Source organism: Trachemys scripta, chromosome 8 (assembly GCF_013100865.1).
Source record: "Trachemys scripta elegans isolate TJP31775 chromosome 8, CAS_Tse_1.0, whole genome shotgun sequence".
NCBI lineage: Eukaryota > Metazoa > Chordata > Testudines > Emydidae > Trachemys > Trachemys scripta.
In genome coordinates this window covers 46777159-46790537 of record NC_048305.1, presented here as the reverse complement: position 1 = coordinate 46790537, position 13379 = coordinate 46777159, and the positions used below count along the sequence as shown (strand labels likewise).

General features: G+C 44.5%; 1 protein-coding gene across 5 annotated transcripts in view; it reads right to left on the bottom strand.

Moving 5' to 3' along the window:
* The window catches only part of SCYL3 (SCY1 like pseudokinase 3), a 28727-nt gene extending 23956 nt beyond the window's left edge, over positions 1-4771 (bottom strand). For 3 of the 5 annotated variants that reach the window (XM_034778491.1, XM_034778492.1, XM_034778493.1), the window contains exon 1: positions 4626-4769. The gene's annotated coding sequence lies outside the window, so the exon portion shown is untranslated. Of the gene's footprint in view, positions 1-4625 lie in introns of all 5 variants that reach the window. The other 2 variants (XM_034778495.1, XM_034778494.1) reach the window with 2 other exon arrangements.
* Positions 4772-13379: the final 8608 nt, after the last annotated feature.

The window sequence follows — 13379 nt, the reverse complement described above, 5'->3', positions numbered from 1 at the left end:
ATGGTGCATTACAGTCTAAATGTTTCATATTAAATGGATAAATTCTTATTAATTATGCAATAAACCAGTTGTGCAATCCATATAGTCAGTGTGAACTTTGGGAATGATTTTTTTTTTTTTTTTTTAAACAGATGTAGCTAGATATGAAAGTGTGTCATCCAAAACTAGAAGCCCAGCAGGGGGCACCCACAATAGTGGGATATTGATTTTATATAAATCTTACATAAACACTATCATCTTTTTATGCCTGGACAGCAATGGAGAGATAGCTGTTCTATAATTAACAGATAGAATCCTGCATATGCTTCCCAGTAGGATGTATCTATTTTAATAAAGGTCAAATGTGGGGACTGAACTGTTCGTGTCTCTTTGAAAACTGGAATGTAGTACAGCTTCTTATCTCTCTTCTCTGACACACAGCCTACCAGCTTGTAGCAACTAAATGGATGCAGGATGGCATGAAGGAGATGGACTGAAAGGCCACTTTATATACAGAAAGGGGCCAAATTTCAGACCATGCTTATATCTGACATTAAAGAGAGTGAAACACTTTCTACAGAAACAGAAAAATTCACTTTCAAACAGGAAAGTACTTCTTTTAATGGGGGACTCAAGTAATTTAGGACACTTGTTATCTTCAGCAGATGGCTGGTAGTGTGTACGTGCGCATGCACAGGAGAGCGTGGGGACTGAGTCCATAGAATTCAAGAATGGTGCCTATAGAATAGCTCCTCAAATACCTAAACAGTCCTCAGTTAAACAACCTCACTGTCTAAAAGATCTCTTGCACACATTTCATGGGTCCAGACTTGTAGGTTTAATCCTGAGAAATTATGTTTTTACCTAAATTTGACATTTGAACATTAACATGTAACAAGCCGTGGTCATCTTGAATTGTGTTGGAATGTTTCATGTAACCCTTTATTGGGGGCGGGGGAATGGACAGATTTCTATTACCTAACCACAAATAATTTGAGCACACGGTCTTAATTGTCATCAGAGCTGCCAGTCTCAACATTAGCTTCAACTTGGGAGTGATATGTCCCTCCCTGGATCACCTGAATCACTTGGCATCCAGATTGACAATGGCCCTATTACTTTGGGATCTGATAGCTAAACAAGACTGCTACCATATCAAATCATTAGAGAGAGCTTATCAAAAATTGTTGATTTATTTGAAACAGTTTATTCAATCTGATAACGACTTGATTTTATTACCCTGACTGATTTTATATTAACCCACTTTGTTCAAATTGAATTTGCTTATATCTACTTTATTTTATGTTTTTGCTTAAGTAGTTGGGCCTAGATTTTTTTAAAAGGTATTTAGTCATTGCTCCATTCAGCGTTTCAACACCTAACTGACCTAGGAGCCTAAGTCTCATTTTCAAAAGTAACTTTAGGCACTAAATCTCTTCGTATCCTAAGTGCTTAGGTCACTTTTGAAAGTGAGACTTAGGCTCCTAAATCAGTTAGGCATTAACATGTTAAGGGGGCAAAAATATCTAGGCCTTAGTTAATAAAATAGATACAATTGGAAATCTGTGTGGTTTGGATTTTTTTATCCTCAAAGACATCAAGACTCTGGACCTGAGGGATAAATACAAGAGGCATCTCTGTGGCCCAGCTAGTGGCGGTCCACACAACTGCTCTATAGTCCTCTCGTAACTGGTGCCTGAACAAAAACAGTTACCTTTTGAAGGACAGTTGATTACATATTGATTATTTCTTTCAATAAGCAATGTCGGTCTCAGAACCACCTTGGAGATCATGGGGTGGTGGATACCAGCTGATCATCCTAACGGCTGACCAATTCTCCACAAAAAGTCTATGCTCCCCACACGGCACAAATTTAAGATAACCTGTGTAAGTCATGTGTGGCTTTGCCATTTAAGAGTAATGCAGACATTTCAAATTCATGCTGATAATACTCCACACTTCAACACAAAAGAGGCAGATAAACACATTTCTTTCTCCAGGACTGTCAAAGGAGCATCTTTTACAAGCACTAAAGACATTTCTTTTTGTTTGACTCCTTCATAACTAAAAACCTGCAGCTAGCAAGCTGTGTGTTCATCCTTTAGCTGCAAAGCCAGAACCACTTTGAGTACCCTTAACTTTCTACCTTTGTGGTAGAAGGGGACTGCCCAGTGAATCCAGCTTCTTGAAATTCTTGCTTTTGGACAGATCTCATTTTATTACATGTCCCTCCAGCCAATTGTCTCCTGGCAGGTGATACAACAGGCTGCATGTGCTTCATGTCACTGCCACCAGAGTCAGGAGAGCTCTTCTCTCACCTGACTAAACACCAAGCTCACTTCATTGTCTTAGACAAAAATGCTTGGCATGGAGTTTTAGGAAAAAAGTCATGTGTAAACATCACCTCCCTTCATCCAAGCAGAAAGCACTTTTGAGACTAAGCATAGTAGGGGATGAATGAGTGGAAAAAACAGGATATTTCATATCTTGGTTTCACCGATCAGTTTACCATAGAAAGAGATGACCATCTTCAACAAATCAATTCAAACAAGAAATAGTGACATAGAATGTCATCACCTTTCATGCAAGGAATTCCAAACATATAATTGCCCGATGGAACATTCTCTCGCACCCCAAGATAGAGATACTGAAACAGAAGCTAACCAACTTTTTTCTGGTGAAGGTCCCCATCCCCCTTTGATGGATTGGGTGCCCGTTCACACTGCTTTACCCATATCATATCCTGGCATAACTACAACCTCTCCATTTTCCTTTGCCCATTCACTCATTCTGGCTCTTTTCCATCTTTTTTCCTCCTCACCTTCTTTCCCCTTTTCTCCATTTTCTTGCTCCCTATTCCCTGCTTGCTTCCCGCCTTTCCCTTTTCACCAGAAGGCTGTATAATCCTTGGGATTGAAGGTTGATTTGTAGATCCATGGAGGTGGGCATCATGCCCTCTTGTGGTGGAGCCAAGTAAAGAGTAGGCTGCTGCCTGAGTCTGTAGCCCTCTACATATGAACTACCACCACAATCAAAGATGCATTCAGTGCTGCCTTGGGAGCAGATGAGTAAGGCGTCATGCAACTTTATCTCCACTCATCCAACATTATGCAGCTTTCCATTCATCCCGTCCTCCACCCTGCAACTTCTTAAACTAGTCTGATGCCCTGCCCAGGCTAGTGCAGTGTTTCCCAACAGCAATCATCCCAGTGCCTCTTTTGGGTGTAGTGCACAGAGTGAATTTCTAAACTTATCACTCACTGCATGGGTCAAACTGCCATCCTGGATCTGAAGAAGTGAGGTTGTTACCCACAAAAGCTTATGCCCAAATAAATTTGCTAGTCTTTAAGGTGCCACCAGACTCCTTGTTGTTTTTGTAGATACAGACTAACACGGCTACTCCCTGATACTTGCCATCCTGCAGTTTGCACAGACAGCTCATGAACAATCTTACAACCAAATATAGTATGTGAACAATGGAAAATGGCATCTTTTGGCAAGAAAGGAAATTTCCATTTCAGCCTTCCTTGAGGACAGCTGAAACTTTGGAGGTTGGGGATTGGAAAAGATATGTTTTAAAGTTATGGAAGGTACTTTGAAAGCATCCGGTCTGCCCCTTACCCAGTTTCAAATTACAAATTATTTATTGACAAGTCACCCATAACAATTCCAGGGTACCGAGTGAATGTATACCGGGGAAGTATTGTTCCCCAGACTGGATTTTTGGTACCAGGGGATCAAATATCTGTGCTGCCAAGTTATAAATTACTTTAGTCATCCACGGGCCTGGTGAAGTCAAGGGGAGTTGTATCACAGCCCAAGCATATTTGTCCCCACAAAGCACAAAACTCCCACAGGGTGACTGAACTGCAATATCATATTTGCATTAGAAATAAACACCCATTGAAACCCCATGACAAGAAATAAACATCCATTGAGATCTCCTGACAAAGTTGCTCAGACCCAGCAGGTGCCCTTCGGAAGGAGGTCAGTGCACCTGGCTCCCGTGATCTTGCCTCGGTGCCATCACAGGGACATGGGACAATATCCCACCCTGTGCCCCAAAGTCACCTGATAGACTCGTGGGCCCTGGCAAGCTGCCACTGGGATAGCCCAGGGAGAGATTAGTGACCTCTGGGGGCAGCCAGCCGGTGAGCTGCCAGGCAGAACCCTAGCCCTGAGCGAGGAAAGGATCTACCTCCTATCACACACCCGCTACCTCTCCCACCGATAACCCCTGCCTCTCCCCCACATTACCTCTCCTTAACCCGGCCCCCATTACCCCCACCTGCCCCACCGATAACCCCTGTCTCTCCCCCACATTACCCCTCCTTAATCCTGCCCCCATTACCCCCACCGATAACCCCTGCCTCTCCTACACATTACCCCTCCTTAATCCTGCCCCCCCTTACCCCCACCGATAACCCCTGTCTCTCCCTCACATTACCTCTCCTTAACCCTGCCCCCATTACCCCCACCTGCCCCTCCCCCCCACATTTCAACTCCCCATTATCCTCTGCCTGCCTCATCAATAACGCCCCCATTCACCCACTCCCTACCCTGCCCCCATTACCCCCTGCAACCAACGGCCCCCCTCCCCGGCCTCACTGGCCCCGTGGTGGGAGGGGACACGGAGCCCCCCTCACCTGCCTTGCCCGCTCCGCTGGGGGAGGGGTCGGGGCTCGAGTTTCCACGCCGGCCTCAGCCCCGCCGACAGCCGCCACCTCTCCCCACAGAGCCGCCGCCCGCCTCTCCGGCTTCCGGCCCCGCGCCGCACCATAGAGTCACTCCGCCGGCGGCAGGAACGCCTCCCGGACAGGCAGAGCGGCAGCGGCCATTTTGGGCCGGGGTAGGGCGGCGGAGGCACAGGGCGAAGTTGAGGCTGCGGGCGGAAGTGCGGAGCCCTACCAGCGCCTGAGGCTGGAGGCGGCCATTTTGGATAGGGGCAGGGAAGCGGGCGGGGGGGTGTACGGCCGGCTTCAGGGCTGCACCCAGCTCCTGAGTGACGTAGGCAGCCCCGCTCCCCCGACCTCAGCATCCCCTCAGGGGTCGCTATGGTCACCGTGCGGGGAGACCGCAGTGCCTGCTGGCCATGAGCTGGAGGGGGCAGCATGCCCTGCACCTCCCCGGGGTGACGTCACCCCCCGCAATGTGGCTTCAAAGGCGGCGCCCCCACAGCAGCCCCTGCCCAGGGTCCTGGGACACATCTGCGCCCCAGCACCAGCCACTCACAGCAGAGCTAAACCAGCACCTTTGCTTTAGTGCCCAGTGACGCCAGGGCGGGGATGGGCCCCACACTCTGCAGGGGTGGGCTGGGCAGGTCTGATGAGAGAAATTAGTACATCATGTTCACTGGGCCCCACCACCTCCCGTTTCACCCCATTTACGCAGACATTAGTGGGGGAACTGACCTCAGTCCCCCAGGACTAGAGTTCACTCTCGTCAGCCTTGGGTGCAGGAGAGCAGTTTGCTGGTCCAACAACAGCTGTCATGGCAACAAATTTGTTTGACATCATGATCAGGACGTGATTTTTGCATCCATTGTTCCACCTCTGGGGTGGCCTCACATGAGCAAATGGTGTCACCTGAATCCTCATTGAAGAGGAGAGCAGCCTTCAGGCATAGCAGAAAACTGTTGGCCTGTAGCACTGCTGTGCTGTTTTGAGTCAGGTTTTGTAGAAGTCCACCTAAAATCTGTCTGGGCCTAGGCTTTCACATGCCCTATGAGATTTAACGTTGTTGTCTAACGTCTTCATTTCCAGAGGTTTTATAAGGGACATTCCATAGTGTCCAGCATATCTGGCTTCTGTCAGGAAGCTTTGAACTGTAGTGGCAAGGTCAAGTGGTTCCCTTTGGTTAACTGTAAAGTTTTATATAGTAAATCTGGTGTTCTATGAATTTACAAGTCCCCCATTACTATAGTATTTGAACATCTCTCTACCTTTAATGTTTATAATCTTCACAACCTGCCTGTGAGGCAGGGCAGTAGTTTATGTTCCAGACACTGTCCTTCATTCTTCTGGAAGGCTGAGATATGACTCCCTAGGAATTCTGATTATCGGTTGTGGACCAACTCCCTTACCCAGACATCTGAAAAGGTGTTAGCAGTGAGCACCATTCTACCTGCAAATGCAGAAAACAAACACCCACTAGAGGGGAATTGCCAAGGGAAGAAGGGGGCTGACCTGGCTTCAGTACAGTTGGTTGGAGGTGAAGGGAACGAGGATAGGAGAAGGCTGACAGTGGTTCCTAAAGCAAACTCAGAAGAAGGCAGAGCCTTGAAAATGCAGGATACACAGATCAGCATAGAGCTAGCAATAATGCAGATATCCACTTCCTTGCTGTTACACTCAAATGCAGAATCTGAACTCTCTCTGATCTTGTGACAGATTATAGAATTCACCTCCACAGCTAATAAATAGCCAATTAAATATATATTAGGGCTGTTGATTAATCAGTTCACTCACACAATTTACTCAAAAAATTAATTGTGATTAAAAAAATTAATTGTGATTAATCACAGTTAATTGCACTGTTAATAGAATATCAATTGAAATTTATTAAATCTTTTTGGATGTTTCTACATTTTCAAATATATTGATTTCAATTACAACACAATACAAAGTATACAGTGCTCACTTTATATATTTTTTTATTACTGTAACCCTTCTGCCCATCAGAGTTAGCAGCAACCAGGGCCGGGTTCAGTATCTAGGGGTTCCTTTTCAATAACACAATGCAAAACCGGCTCAAGCACCTACCCAGTGACCTGGGACAATTACATACCACCCCCCGGGGCACCTCTAAGAGGCAATATTTCTCCTCGCAAGCACAGAGTCTGAATGCAGCAAAAGCCTTTTAATAAACGAGGGAAACCCCACAAACAGGATTCATAACACAAACCAAGAGCAAAAGACCCACCTCCAAGTAAGTTTGGCAGTGTCCTTTTCCCATCAGGGTCTTAAGTCCAGCAACCCAACAGTTACCCCACCCACAGTTTCTGCCCTTGGTCAGTGCAGCCCCAGAGTTCAGAAGTTCATCTGCAGAGCTTACCTTCCAGCTTGAGTGGAAAGGCTGGGGAGGTAAAGGGGCACCTTACATGCTCCACTGCTCCGGTCAACGGCCAATTGCCATACCTCTCTGTGGAGTTCTGCTGCAGTCTTTACCACCAGCCACACCTCTCCACCAGCCATCCTACTAGCCACTCACCAACATGTCTTCAGACCCATCCCTGCTTAACACAGCTTTCAGTAACTTCAGCTATTTAGTGATGTCAGCTGTTAGTAGGGGAGCCTCAGTGCTGACACACTCAGAACCACTAGCCCAAATTAGGTCTAATGCTTATGTGACAGTATACCCCATAAGGCTTTATGGGGAGGGGGTACTTATAAATGTATGTATGACATAACTGGAATATGTTTTGTGCTGCCTGTGCCATGTAACATATCTCCATAAAGGTTATGGTCTACTATATCTAGTCAGCCTATTTGTACATATATATAATTTTCTACTCGAGGTTAAGGATATGGGCTATATGCTTGCTTGATTTCTAAGTAAGCTTTGTGAGGCATTTGGTCAGCTTCTTTAGGAAGGAATTCGCCAGGTTAAGTACCTGATCAGGAGACACTTGGGGAACAATGCATCCTGGAATGCTCCAATCCACATGAGAAGTCTTCCTGGAGACATGCAAGATGCCATGTGGACAATGGCCTCGGCCTGCAAAGACTGAGTCATGCAGGGGCATGTGACTTGCCCAGGTGACTCCAAAACTCCATCTTGGAGCTGGACTTTGCATAGGAGGGAGGTCTTCACCCACAAGAGAGAGTCTATTTAAACCTGTGGGAGACCCCTCCATTTTGGTCTTCAGCTGGCTAAAGAAGGAGCCTCTCCATCCCCCCCCCCCCTACTTGAAGGAGACTGAAACAAAGGACAGTAACTACAGGGGGTGTGAGTGATTGCTGGACCCAGGCTAAAAGGAGATTAGCCTGTAAAAGGGAGCACTCTGGAACTGGTGAGGAAATTATCTGTATTCAGTTTGATTAGGCATAGATTTGCGCATTTTATTTTATTTTGCTTGGTGACTTACTTTGTTCTGTCTGTTACTACTTTGAACTACTTAAATCCTACTGTCTGTATTTAATAAAATCACTTTTTATTTAGTAATTTACTCAGAGTATGTATTAATACCTGAGGGAGCAAACAACTGTGCATATCTCTCTATCAGTGTTATAGAGGGCGAACAATTTATGAGTTTGCCCTGCATAAGCTTTATGCAGGGTAAAACGGATTTATTTGGGTTTAGACCCCATTGGGAGTTGGGCATCTGAGTGCTAAAGACAAGCACACTACTGTGAGCTGTCTTCAGGTAAACCTGCAGCTTTGGGACAAGTGATTCAGATCCTGGATCTGTGTTAGAGCCAGACAGGAGTGGCTGGCTCAGCAAGACAGGGTGCTGGAGTCCAGAGCTGGCAGGGAAAACAGAAACAGGGGTAGTCTTTGCACATCTGGTGGCAGCTCCCAAGGGGGTTTCTGTGATCCAACCCGTCACAGCTTAGACCCAGGAATCAGTGATTTCAGCTCTGCAGCACATAACAAGACTCCTAATGGAGTCGCAATTAGCCCTGTTATTACACCAGAGGGATGGGCTGGGCTGGGCTGGGCTAAAAGTGGTGTTTGGTGCCCAAGCTGCCAGGTACATATGCCAGTGCCCCCAACCTCTCTCAATTCACTGGGCTTTGGAACCCATGTCCCTTGCCTAGCGAGTGCTACTTAGTTGAGGACAAGTCCCTCCATCATAAAATGCCAAGTATAGTTCTACTGTCCTTGATTCACATAACCAGGATTACAACACTTTACTCCTGCCCCAATAACAAAGAAACTGGGGATCCCACAGCAGCCAAAGTGAACATATGGGCAAGTAGTCCCATCATGCCAGGCAGGGTGGGTGTGCCCATGCAAACGAGATCAGCCCCTGAAGTCCTTTTCCACAGTTCACCACCAGAGCTCATTCTGACTCTGCTTACATTACAAATATTTGCACTGTAAAAATAATAAACAAAAGAAATAGTATTTTTCAGTTCACTTCATACACGTACTCTAGTACAATCTATTTATCATGAAAGTGCAACTTACAAATGCAGATTTTTTTGTTACATAACTGCACTCAAAAACAAAATAATGTAAAACTTTAGAGCCTGCAAGTACACTCAGTCCTACTTCTGTTCAGCCAATTGCTAAGACAAACAAGTTTGTTTATATTTGCGGGAGATAATGCTGCCTCCTTCTTATATACAATGTCACCTGAAAGTGAGAACAGGCGTTCGCATGGCACTTTTGTAGCCAGCATTGCAATGTATTTATGCGCCAGATATGCTAAAACATTGTATGCCCCTTCATGCATCCAAAGAAGTGAGGTTTTTACTCACAAAAGCTTATGCCCAAATAAATCTGTTAGTCTTTAAGGTGCCACCAGACTCCTTGTTGTTTTTGTAGATACAGACTAACACGGCTACCCCCTGATACTTGCCTTCATGCTTTGGCCACCATTCCAGAGGACATGCTTCCATGCTGATGATGCTTGTTAAAAAAATAATGCGTTAAATTTGTGACTGAACTCCTTGGGGGAGAATTGTATGCCCCCTGCTCGGTTTTACCCGCATTCTGCCATGTATTTCATGTTATAGCAGTCTCAGATGATGACCCTGCACGTTGTTCATTTTAAGAACACTTTCACTGCAGATTTGACAAAATGCAAAGAAGGTATCAATGTGAAGTTTCTAAAAATAGATACAGCACTCAACCCAAGGTTTAAGAATCTGAAGTGCCTTCCAAAATCTGAGAGGGACAAGGTATGGAGCATGTTTTCAGAAATCTTAAAAGAGCAACACCATATATATGTATAACTGCATCTATGCTAGGCTTTTTGCCAGCATAGAAATGGTGTGAAAATATCAGACCCTTAAGCCACTTGGCAAAAGTTTCAAGTGTAGACCAGGCATAAAACCCCTCTGTTGCTACAGAAGTGGCCAGATGAAACTCAGGCATTTATTTTAGAAGGAAGAGACATCAATCATGCAATGAGAATGTTCTTGAGCCACAACTTTACCTTTACTGGAGGGATACTGGTACAGGAAAACAACAGTGGCCCCTAGTCTCAGGGGTTGATCTGATTGGCATTTAGAGAACAGCCCTATATGCTATAATCTATAAAAGCAGAGCTGTTAGAAAGCATAGATCTGTATGAACCAGCTGGGTTCTAGGTTCATTTATTTATTTACCTGTTACACTGTTCTACAGCCAAAATGCTTCTGAAATAAATGTAGTTAAACTTTACTAATTCTGGGTCACTGAGAACTAAAATGATGCTTAAAATTGTTGATTGGCTCCAGTTTTCAAGATATGCTATTGGGTCAGTATATACGACCCTTGACTTGGGAATGGCGGAGGATAAGTGAGTTATAAAGGGAAGAGATCTCAATTTAAACCAGAAATGACTAAAATACATCTTTGACTGGATCTATGAATAAATCTATGACTGGGTTTGGACAGTACTTGCTTTTTAGGCAAAACAATGAATGATGAATGATGCAATCTGAAGCTGGTATTGCGTCATACATGATATGAATTGCATCATGTTATTCCTAGAAGTCATGGATGATGCAATCATAACGAAGCTTACATCACTCTGCTGAACAAATTGCCCTATATCAGCTCTAGAAATCAGAGTGTCATGCTCTCTTATTTGTCAGTGTTTGATTTTGCAAAGGGACACATTTCTGTTTAGCCAAAGTGAGCAGAGATGCCTTGTACTTGTGTGAACAGTGCAGATAACTTCTGCTATGTTTGTGGTGAAGTGACTTTTGCATCACAAAAGCGCAGTATAACCACTATGGTTAATAAAGCCTATTACCTTTATTTTGGCTATAAAATAGGACAAGAGGTGGGCCCCACACATATGCTGCAACACTTGTGCAACAAATCTTCACCAGTGGTTGAACAGGAAAAGGAAATCTATGCCTTTTGCAGTGCCAATGATTTGGAGAGAATCAACAGATCATACCAGCAATTATTACTTCTGCATGGTGCCTCAAGTTGGAAAAGGTGTGTCAAAGAAGAAAAAGTGGACTGTGCATTATCCAAACATTCCATCAGCTATACGCCCAGTACCCCACGGAGAAGGACTGCCGGTTCCTGATGCACCAGAATCATTCTCACTTGAGTCAAATGAGGAAGAGGATGAAACTTCTGGTCCTGAACCATCAATGTCACAGGACCCACATTTTCTCCCATCCTCCTCCTCTGAACCACACTTCATAACACAAGGTGAACTGAATGACCTTGTCAGGGATTTGGAACTACCCCCCCAAGAGTAAGGCAGAGCTGTTGGGCTCCACACTACAGCAATGGAATCTCCTGGCAGGTGATGTTAGGGTTTCCATGTTCTGTGACTGTCAAAAGGATCTTGTCCCATTCTTCTTCATGGAAGGTGATCTTGTAGCCTGCAACAACATCGATGGTGTGATGGCAGCCCTCAACATCGTTCATGATCCAGATGAGTGGAGACTGTTCATTGATTCATTGAAGACGCGTCTTAAAGCTGTTTTACTGCATAATGGCAATGTTTTGCCATCAATTCCAGTTGGTCATGCAGTCCATATGAAGGAAACCTATGACAACATGAAACAACTTTTGAGGTGCATAAACTATGACCAACATCAGTGGCAGCTTTGTGGCGATTTGAAGGTTGTTGCTCTCTTGCTTGGTCTGCAGACTGGATACACAAAGTACTGCTGTTTTCTCTGCGAATGGGATAGTCGTGCAAGAGATTCCCACTACATCAAGAAAGACTGGCCACTCCAACAGTCATTGGAGCCTGTGAGGAAAAATGTTCAGCATCCACCACTTGTTGAATCAAGGAAGATTTTGTTACCACCCTTACACATCAAGCTGGGTCTGATGAAGAACTTTGTCAAGGCCATTGACAAAACACAAGCAGCTTTCAAGTACCTCCGTGGAAAATTTCCAAGGTTAAGTGAAGCTAAGATAAAGGAAGGTGTCTTTGTTGGTCCTCAGATTCGTGAACTTCTTCGAGATGATGCATTTGACCATGCACTGCGTGGCAAGGAAAAGACGGCATGGAAAGCCTTCCAGTTAGTGGCAATAAATTTTCTCGGAAACAACAAGGCAGACAACTACAGGTTGTTGATGGAAAACCTCCTCAAGGCATACAAAAGCCTTGGTTGCAACATGTCACTAAAGATACATTTTTTGCACTCTCATCTAGATTTTTTTCCACCGAACTGCGGAGCAGTGAGCGACGAGCACGGCGAGCGATTTCACCAGGACATTGCAACAATGGAGAAACGCTATCAGGGCAAATGGAGCCCATCAATGCTTGCAGACTATTGCTGGACAGTGACAAGAGATGCTCCATTTAATGAATACAAGAGACAAGCCAAGAAGCGCCGAGTAGACACTGAATAGGACTAAACTATGTACATAATAGTTTTTTGCCTTTTGTTTCATAATAAATTTTATTTATATAACCCTTTTGCTGATTTTTAAAGTGTTACATAAACAGGACAGGTGAAATATTATCATGTAAAGCAACCATAAACACATGAAAAGACCTAGGTTTACAATTTATGATTACAACTCTATCTACACAATATACATAGACCTAAAATGTAAAAACGTACATATCTTAGAAACAGTAGCCAATCAGTTGTTTTAATTGTCATATTTGAATTCAGCACATCAAAATACATAATAAATAGCACATTTTATCTCTGAAGCAGACTACTTCTCAAAAATTGTAGACTAGTGTAATTTCAGTTTAATTCTCTGGCTGTGTCATAAACATTTCTTCAAGTCCCACATATGGTGGATGACACTATAAGTAGAAGAGAACGAGTGTTGTCTATAACACCCACAAGTAACCTAGGCAGTTCCAAGGATATTAATAAAGATAACTCCCTGCACAGAGGGGTTTAGAACCAAGTGCTTTTCTACATTCAGAGTTGTTCCTGACTAATTCCCTCTGTAGACACTCTTACTCCAGAATAAGGGTACGTCTTCAATACCCGCTGTATCGGCGGGTATCAATCGATTTATCCAGGATAGATATATCGCATCTCATCAAGACACGATATATCGATCCCCGAACGCGCTCACCGTCTACTCCGGAACTCTACAAGAACGAGTGGCGGTAGTGCAGTCGACAGGGGAGCCGCGGCCGTCGATCCCGCGCCATGTGGACCGCAGGTAATTCGATCTTAGATACTTCGACTTCAGCTATGCTATTCGCGTAGCTGAAGTTGCATATCTTAGATCGATTCTCCCTTCCTCCCGCCCCCAGTGTAGACCAGCCTTAAGAGTGCCTTGTTCTTGTTTAGATTAAC